Consider the following 9,268-nt stretch of genomic DNA (forward strand, 5'->3'; position numbering starts at 1 on the left):
CGGACAGGCTTCCTTTCTTTTATTACCAATTTCTTTTTTCTGGTAATGTTATATGAATTACCACGATTAGACAAATAATTCCAATGGAATTATTTGTTGAATCCCTCCTAGATTCAAACAACCCTTCAACTGTTATCTGTTGTAATATGGGAATTAATAAATAATATTACGCCATTTTGCTAGTCACACTTAACAAGCTGGTGGCGCTGCTGTAGCTATTTATGAAGTCAAAATTGTTGATTCAGTAGAATTACCGTGACCTTGAAATTTTACAAAAATTCATAACTCGGCAACAAATAAATATATTTCACTACAAATAGGTATCCTGGAAATCTCTACAGTAAACCTATCAAGCAGCACTACTCTTCTGTTAAGAAATCCCAGTGATTGATCTTAGTCCCTTAAAAATTTACCGACCTTGAAATTTCCTATGCTTTTTTATACTCTATGGCCATAACAGTATGTGGTAGCCATTGTGGTAGCGATTGAAAAAGAATAGTTTGAGAAACGTTCGCAATCTGCAAATAAAACCACCCTTAAGTCCATCTTAGCCTATCACTCACCAACACTTATTTCATCTGAAGCAACTTTTCTGAGCAAAACTCCCTAAAACCTTCTTTATTTATTATCTTTAATTTTATTATTTTTATTATCTTGCAGAAGAATGAAATCTTACTACCAGCGCTAACTAGCGACTTCTCTCCCCGAGTGTTTTGATAAAGTTCGCACTTTTTACTCAGAAATGGAACCATATCGCTCGTTACCGCAGCCACTGTCGCCGTTCACAACCTCACTGCAAATAAATATGCGTTCCGAACATACACGAGAAACTTGTTGAGTGCAGTACATCTGTGTATATCCATTTCCCCTTGATTAATACGAATGAAGGGGAAATTATTAACATTTTAGCGGTGGAAATTTCTGTAATTTTACGTAGTGATGCCTTCCGAAATTTGTTATCCTGCAATCCTGCGTCTTGTAATTAAACTGACTTCCCGACATCTAAAAGCCTGGACTATGGCGACTCTACTTATAAAATTTCCAATTTCTATTTATATTCGATAGGTGGGGCTCGCATATCGTGCTTTGTTTCTTTAATTTTTTGTAGGGCAGTGTAGTACTAAATAAGAGAATATCTGATGAAATAACGTAAAATGTTTCATTTTTGAACAGCCACTACTAGTTAGCAACCATTTTGATATTTCCTAGGATGCGCTTAATTATAAAAAATCCGTTTAGATTATTTCCCCCTTCCCCTCTATTCACTCGTTATCATTTGTCTTAAAAACACTCAAAGTTTAATAAAACGGGCACAAATGAGCACTTGAAAGCTGCTAAATGTATAAACAAATTAAAATTCAAAGTGAACGTGTTTCATTTGTCACATAATTAAATATTGAAGCGTTACACAAAAGATATGTCGCCTCTCTAACGGCCCTTTCTGGCGAAATGCGCTGTTTCGCCTTTCCGCCCGCCCGGCACTTAAACTTCTTTGTGTCGACGTGTCTCCGATTGTCTGGCGTGCGTGTTCTAATCATCGGGACACGTTCCGATGTTTATTTCATGGCGGCATCTACCTGACTGACAACGCGAGTCAATTTGGCACAGTCTTCCGAAAGCTCTCATCAGCAACGAAATTTGTTCGCAAGCCCCTCAACAATTCGCTGAAGTATATGAACAATTTTGCACTGGGAGCAAGTAAGAAAGTGATTTGCACTAAATAAACGAACATAATATCAACATAATTCCAAAATATTTTTATTTAGAACATTCGTTTGACTTTAGGCCTCTGATATTCAAATTTGTCATTATAATCTATAACTAAAATTATTTATTAATTTTTCTATACAGTTTTAAACACACCACATTAATTAAAGTATGTGTTTAGAATGCATTTTCATCCAGTAATTGTTTTTGTAATTGTTCAAGATTTTAAAACTCGTCTGTAGCAAAATATGGTAATTACTGTGACTGCTCTACCAACAAAACAAATCACAGAAATAAGGCTGCAACAAGCCATGATAGATCATAAAAGGATTCTTTGACAACCTGTGATTTTTTTTTATATGCTCTTTTGTTTTCTGGGGATACCAAAGAAATACGAACGAAATTCTCTCCCAAAAGTCAAAACTACACGTTTACAACGTTCCGAGAACACTAGAGGGGTTACAGAGGAGCTAATCTACATTCACACGTAAGGAATTCTGTAGGGAAGTGGAGCCTAGAAGTTTATGAAACTCTAACAAGGAGCGTAATTGTTTTGTTATAACTGAGACCAAAGTGGAGGAGAAGTTGTTGATGTTAAAAATAAGAAAGGCACCTGGGGTGGATGGGATCTATCCAGTTATGTTAAAGGAGGCGGTAAAGGAAGTAAACAAACCCTTAGCCATAATTATGAGAGCATCCTTGGACTCGGGGGAGGTCCCCAGGGACTGGAGATATGCAAATGTATCCCCAATTTACAAAAGGAGATAGAAGGGTGACAGGTAATCACAGAACTGTTTAACTTTTGTTCCGGGCAAATAATGGAGTCACTGGTTAAAGATGCATTGCAGGATCATCTAGACAACAATGCAGCAATAGTTAAGACACAGCATGGGTTAAGGGGAAGTCTTGCCCGACCATTTTGTTTGGATACTATAATGTGGTTACAAAGGAACTGGATGCAAAAGATAATTTTGATATCATATACTTGGATTTCAGGAAAGCTTTTGACACTGTTGCGCATGGAAGACTACTGTACAAATTGTAGCAGAATGGTATTAATGTTATTAGTGGAGTCCCACAGGGTTCGGTGTTAGGTCCACTGTTGTTTTATACATTTATCAATGATATTGATGAAAGTATATCAGGCTTTATGTCCAGTATTGCAGACTATACGGAGGTTGGTAGGGTTGTACGCCAATGCAACAGGATCTAGAAAATAGGGAAAATGGGCTGAGAGGTGGTAACTGAAGTTTAACATTGACAAATGCAAAGTACTGCATATGGACAGCAATAACCCCGAAGTAAAGTACCAACTGCGAGGTACTACACTCAGGTTAGTGGAGAATGGAAAAGACCTGGGGATCAGATGATTATGCAGTCAGATATGAAGTTTTCTCAGCAGTACAGACAGGCGGCCAGGCAGCTCATGGTGTCTTGTCAACAATATACAGGAATTTTGCTAACAGAGATAAGGAGGTGATTGCCCCCTTGTATAACGCAATGGTCAGGCCACAACTGGAGTACTGTATACAGGTCTGGAGGTCTCATTTTAGGAAATATTTAGAGCTGCTGGAACGAGTACAGAGAAGGGCAGCGAGATTGGTGAGTGGAACAAAGGGTTTCCTCTTACCAAGAAAGGCTTCAGTTCTACAAATTGCAGCGTCTGGAGACAAGGCACTGGGGATGTGATCTGATTGAGATGTATAAGGCCTTAAATGGGTTGAGCACGCTGAATTCTGATGGGATTCTTCCACTTATTCAGATTACGAACCTAAGGAGGCATAAATTCAGATTAAGTTAGGACAGATGTAGAATAGATGTGCGGAAATTTGCTTTTAACCAGCGGGTGGTTGATTGCTGGAACAAACTTCCATTTATTGTTGTGGAAGTTGATAGTTTAAATAAATTCAGGGAAAAACTGGAGAAACTTTTGGAGCGAATGGATGGGTGAAATGGGAAGTTTTTTTTTTTTTTTTTGGCTGATGCTATATAACCTTGATTTCTTGCATCATATGCCTCTGCCAATGCTAATTCTAGACAAGCCACAGGAGATGCAAATGCATCAGCTATTTTAGTTAAATGTGTCAGCAAGCCAGCAGGCTATTCGCTCGAAAAGTAGTTGAAGAGGCAGGATGTAGTTACCTGTTAAAAGAGTAAAAGAAATACCAGTCAAATAACTAATGTAGTAGTGGAATGTGATGCAAGAAAGCAAGTATATGAGCTTATACAGCATCTGCCAAAAAAAAAATTACAAAACAATTCTCTCTAAATATTTATCCAGTTCCTCCTTCTTAAATTTATTTAAACTATCAACTTCCACAACGATAAATGGAAGTTTGTTCCAGCAATTAACCACCCGCTGGCTAAAGGCACATCTATTCTACATCTGTCCTTTCTTAATTTGAATTTATGCCCCCTTAGGTTCGTAATCTGAACAAGTGGAAGGATCCCATCAGAATTCAGCGTGCTCAACCCATTCAAGGCCTTATACACCTCAATCAGATCACCGGGCAGGTGTCTAGTCTCCAGCCACTGCAATTTGCAGAACTTAAGCCTCTCTTGGTAAGAGGATCCCTTCATTCCCCTCACCAATCTTGTTGCCCTTCTCTGTACACGCTCAAGAAAATCTACATCCTTCCTAAAATGAGGCCTCCAGACCTGTACACAATACGCAAGGCGTGGCCTTATACAGAAGGACAATCACCTCCTTTTCCCTGCTAGCAAAATTCCTATATATCATTGACAAAACCCCATGACCTGCCCTGGCAGCCTGTCCGCATTGCTCAGAAAACTTCATATCTGACTGCACAATTACTCCCAGGTCTTTTTCATTTTCTACCACCTTAAGTGTAGTACCACACAGTTGGTACGTTTCTCTGGGGTTACTTCTACCCATATGCAGTACTTTGCATTTGTCATGGTTAAACTTAAGTTGCCACTTCCTAGCCCATCTGCCCAAATTATCTAGATCCTGTTGCAGTAGCACACTTCCATTACTGTCATTAATCAACTTCCATCTGTCGTTGTGGAAGTTGATAGGTTGAATAAATTCAAGGAGGAACTGGACAGGCATTTGGAGGGAATGGTGTGATTTTTTTTTTTTTTTTTTTTTTTGGCTGATGCTGCATAAGCTCATACACTTGCTTTCTTGCATCATATGCCACTACTACTACTACTGTTAACAACCCTGCCAACCTTTGTATCATCTGCAAACTTCGACACTAAGCTTGATATAATTTCATCAGTATCATTGATAAATATACAAAAGCAACAGTGGACCCAACACCGAACCCTGTGGGACTCCACAAATAACATTAGTCCACGAAGAGCAGCACCCATTGATTACCACCCTCTGTCTTCTCCCACTTAACCATCCTTTTATCCATTGTAGCAACTTACCCCAAATACCATTCTGCTCCAATTTGTACAATAGTCTTCCATGCGCAACAGTATCAAAAGCTTTCCTGAAATCCAAAAATATGATATCTAAATTATTTTTTGCATCCATTTCCTTTGTGACCACATCATAATATCCAATGAAATTTGTCAGACAAGACTTCCCCTTAACAAACCCATGCTGTGTCTGAATTATTGCTGCAGTCTTGTTTAGATGATCCTGCAATGCATCTTTAACCAGTGACTCCATTATTTTACTCGGAACAGAAGTTAAACTAACTGGTCTGTAATTACCCGTGTCACCCTTCGATCCCCCTTTGTGAATTGGGGATACATTTGCACATCTCCAGTCCGTGGGGATCTCCCCTGAGTCCAAGGATGCTCTCATAATTATGGCTAAAGGTTTGCTTAGTTGCTTTGCCGCCTCCTTTAAAATAACTGGATAGATCCCATCCACCCCAGGTGCCTTTCTTATGTTTAACTTCAACAATTTCTCCTCCACTTTGCTCTCAGTTATTACAAAATCATTAAGCACCCTGCTACAATTTGATAACCTTCTGCCATTTTAAAACCTTAATAACTCCTCCTCATGTGTGAATGTAGATGCAAAATACTCATTAAGTTTGTCAGCAACCTGAGCAGGATCATCAACAGTCGAACCATCGATGTCAAATGGACCAATCAGATTCCACCCCTTCCTTTTAGAGTTTATATAAGTATAGAAATCCTTGCTGTTTTTCTTAACGTCCTTTGCCAAAGATTTCTCGTAATCTGCCTTCGCCTGCCTAACCTCCTTTGTGACTTGATTACAGACTAGTTTATACCTGCCATTGAATTCTGTGTCACCTGATAATTTATATGAATCCCATGCATTTTTCTTCTCTGCCACATAAATAAATATATGTTTCTATGTAAACAACTCGCTGTTTATTTTCCTACCCTTAATGTGCTCTGGCCTTCCTTGAATATCCAAAAGAAGTCGAAAGTATTAGCTATTGCAGCTGAATGCGTGAACATTCAGCTAAAATAGCTAAATTCGCATCTCCTGTGGATGTTCGAAAAGGCTGTAAGCAAGTTAATCCGAGGACGTTTCTATTAACAAAGTAAGAATAATCTATCTGAAGGAAAACTGTTTATGTCACAATGTTAAAGATTACCAGTTGTTTATTTTGTCGATTCAACCATTTATTTGAAAATAACTGACGGAAAAATACATTTCCCCTTTTTAACTAATATGTGCTCAAGCGCTATTGCATCAAATATTACAAGGATTGTTGATACGTTTTTTTCTTTTACAGCTTCTTCAGTTTACTGGTATCAAAACCACATCCTCAAGAGACACGACTGAAAGTAAAGGGACGGATAATGCGAGCCAGCGAGACCACTGAGCACAATTTGCTTACAAAGAGCAAAGGCGAAGATGATGGTAAACACGTTAGGCAGTGAAATACGCTACGAAAATACTAACGAACAACGTTCTAAGAAACCTCTTTGAAGTGTCTTACAATGTCTCTTACGGCCAAACTGTTTCCTCCCATTAAAGAAGGTTTACAAAGGTTTTAAAACTCGGCAAACATATTGAAAATAGTGAAAGACAAAAATGCATCCTCTCAAAGAGTGAGCGAAGCAATTAATTACATCAAGATTAGGAAGGGGAAAATAAAAACTTGAAGAATTTCAACGGACATCTGATAATGTGTGAACTTTATAAGAAAGAATAGAAGGATTAGACCGGTCTTAGAAGCGTAGAATATTTATAGTTTTTGCTGCATTCGCTGAAAATCAAATGAATAAATTTATCTTCTATTGTGTTGACTGTAAAGGCTTACTTTTACAGAAATAATAAACTTTTTTTCTCATTTAAACTGCGATGAGTGTGCAAAGAGAAAATCCTAAGAAGTAAAAAGACCCTTGGAAAAGTAATCAGTTCTAATTAAGCATTAATCACATCAGTTTATTCTAATTAGCAGTTGAAGAGATTTTATGTTCGTTGAAAAACATCAAATGGAGATTTAATTAACAAAAATTTGTTTGAATAAAAGGCGGAGACTTTGTAGGAGATGATGAAGTGTTCGCTTATTGTGTTTTAAGTGTTTTGAAGACCCTCATAATCGGAAAGAAAAAAAAAAAAACATCAACGTGTTTGTGTTATTCTTTCCACCAGTCTCTTTTTTGATCTTAACGATCGATTAGTCTAGCATTTTATGCTCGCCTTCGAGTTTTGCATCTACAAAGACACTTGAAAGGCTTGATGAGATATTAGGCATCTCAATAACAGAGTTGGCAATTGTGTGTGTGCGTGGAAGGGAGGGGATAAATGGGTTTCTAGCATCGTTGTTGTTTCCCTTAAACAAATCCAAACTATGGACTCGTCAAGCCTCCAAGAACTGCCAAACCTCCAACGAATGTTCATTTAGAACAACCTTCGTATGCAGGGCCATCTTAGAGTTAAGGGGTAGAAGAATTAATGTTAGGGTAAAGGACAGAAAGGAGAAGTTCACCTTTATTGGAATATGGACCTCCTCTGTTGGAATGTGGGGAATTTTCAATCTGAGATCTTGATGAATCTCCTAAAGACTGGTCTTACTCGTATGGCTTGGATTTCTCGAATTACGTAGACCTATTCACTTACCTAATTCCTTTCAGACATACTTAGAACAGTCTTGACTTACAGCCATATGAATGTGAACAATCTTAGACCTACGTGGACATTCAGTTACAGAGCAGCAGTTCAAATTCCGAGTTTAAAGTGGAATAGATGAAGATTAGAAGAATTTAAAAAGTTGGTTGGATCTAAGAAAGGATTGTTGGGATTTTTTTTTAATAGAGGATATTCCTTTCTACAAATAGTTACTTTAATCAAGTACTCGTATAACAGCAGGAGTTCTTTACTAAGGTTTCCCGAATTTCTGGTATAAAATAGAGTACACATTTGCTCATTTATTTTGTTTGATTGGATCTTCTTCGATGGCATTAATCAAATAATGTTCTTTCCAACAAAATATTTTCGTATCAAAAAATGTCTGTTTTTTACACAAAGGAAACATGTAATACACTCTTTTCAAGCTTTCTTTCGAGAAGCCTTTCAACTTGATCAAACTTATTATATCTGATTTCTCCTTTAATATTTTTCATCTTAGAAACTTAACTTTTTCGCAATAACAGTATTTTTTATTATTTTTTTTTTCTATATGTCAACTGACTAGTGTAACATCCCACATATTGGGTATTATTTGTTGGTGTCCTTAAATAAAATTACATATGTTTCGCATTGCGCCAATAATGGCGAAACATCAGCCTCTCGAGATGAGGATGAGTCTCGAGATGAGGATGCAAAAGTTCGGTAAATTGTGGCAAGAGAGATCGTCGTTTGACCCTCAGAAAGATGGCCGATGAGTTGGATATGAATAACGAGACGATTCATCAAATTCTGCACGAAGAATTATGGAAAAGGAAGGTCTGTACAAAATTGGTGCTGCACAGACTCACGGATGAGCAGAATCAATGCTACGTTCTAAGTACGGGTGCTTCAAAGACCATTGAAGCACATTTCCCAGTCTAACCCGGAAAATGCGCTTCAATGGTCTTCAATTTCGAGAGAAAGACAGCTGGTTCATGTTGCACGACAATGCCCCTGCCCATTCGGCACTTGAAGACATTTCTGACGAAACATGGCATTGTACAGATAAGCATCCACTCTACTCTGCCGATCTAGCACCGCGGACTTCTTCCTCTTTCTCAAGATGAAAACTGCCTCAAAACAAAGAGCTTTCAGGATGGTGAGGACATGAAGAAAAACGTAACTGCCGAAGTGAACATTTTTTTAGATGCCTTCACTGACTCTTTTAAGAACGGTTTTAGAATTAGAAATTAAAAATAAAACCGTATTTGGACTCCTTCGCTTTGTGTTCTTTTTATTGTATCAGTCCGGGAACTTTATTACTACACCTCGTATACCTGAGCAGGTTCACACTGTTATACATGCCAAAGATAGTCTACTACGTAATAAGTTTTTTGAATCAGAAGCTGTTTTTGCAACTACCTGTGTGTGTGTGTGTGTTCGAAGACTTTTGGTCATGTAGTATATTTAATAAGGGGAACGTCCCCTTCTACTTTAGGAACTTTGGATTTTTTTAAAAATTTTGTTTTTTTAATAACAAGTTGT

This window comes from Mastigoproctus giganteus, chromosome 14 (genome assembly GCF_048544385.1).
Source record: "Mastigoproctus giganteus isolate SK-2022 chromosome 14, ASM4854438v1, whole genome shotgun sequence".
NCBI lineage: Eukaryota > Metazoa > Arthropoda > Arachnida > Uropygi > Thelyphonidae > Mastigoproctus > Mastigoproctus giganteus.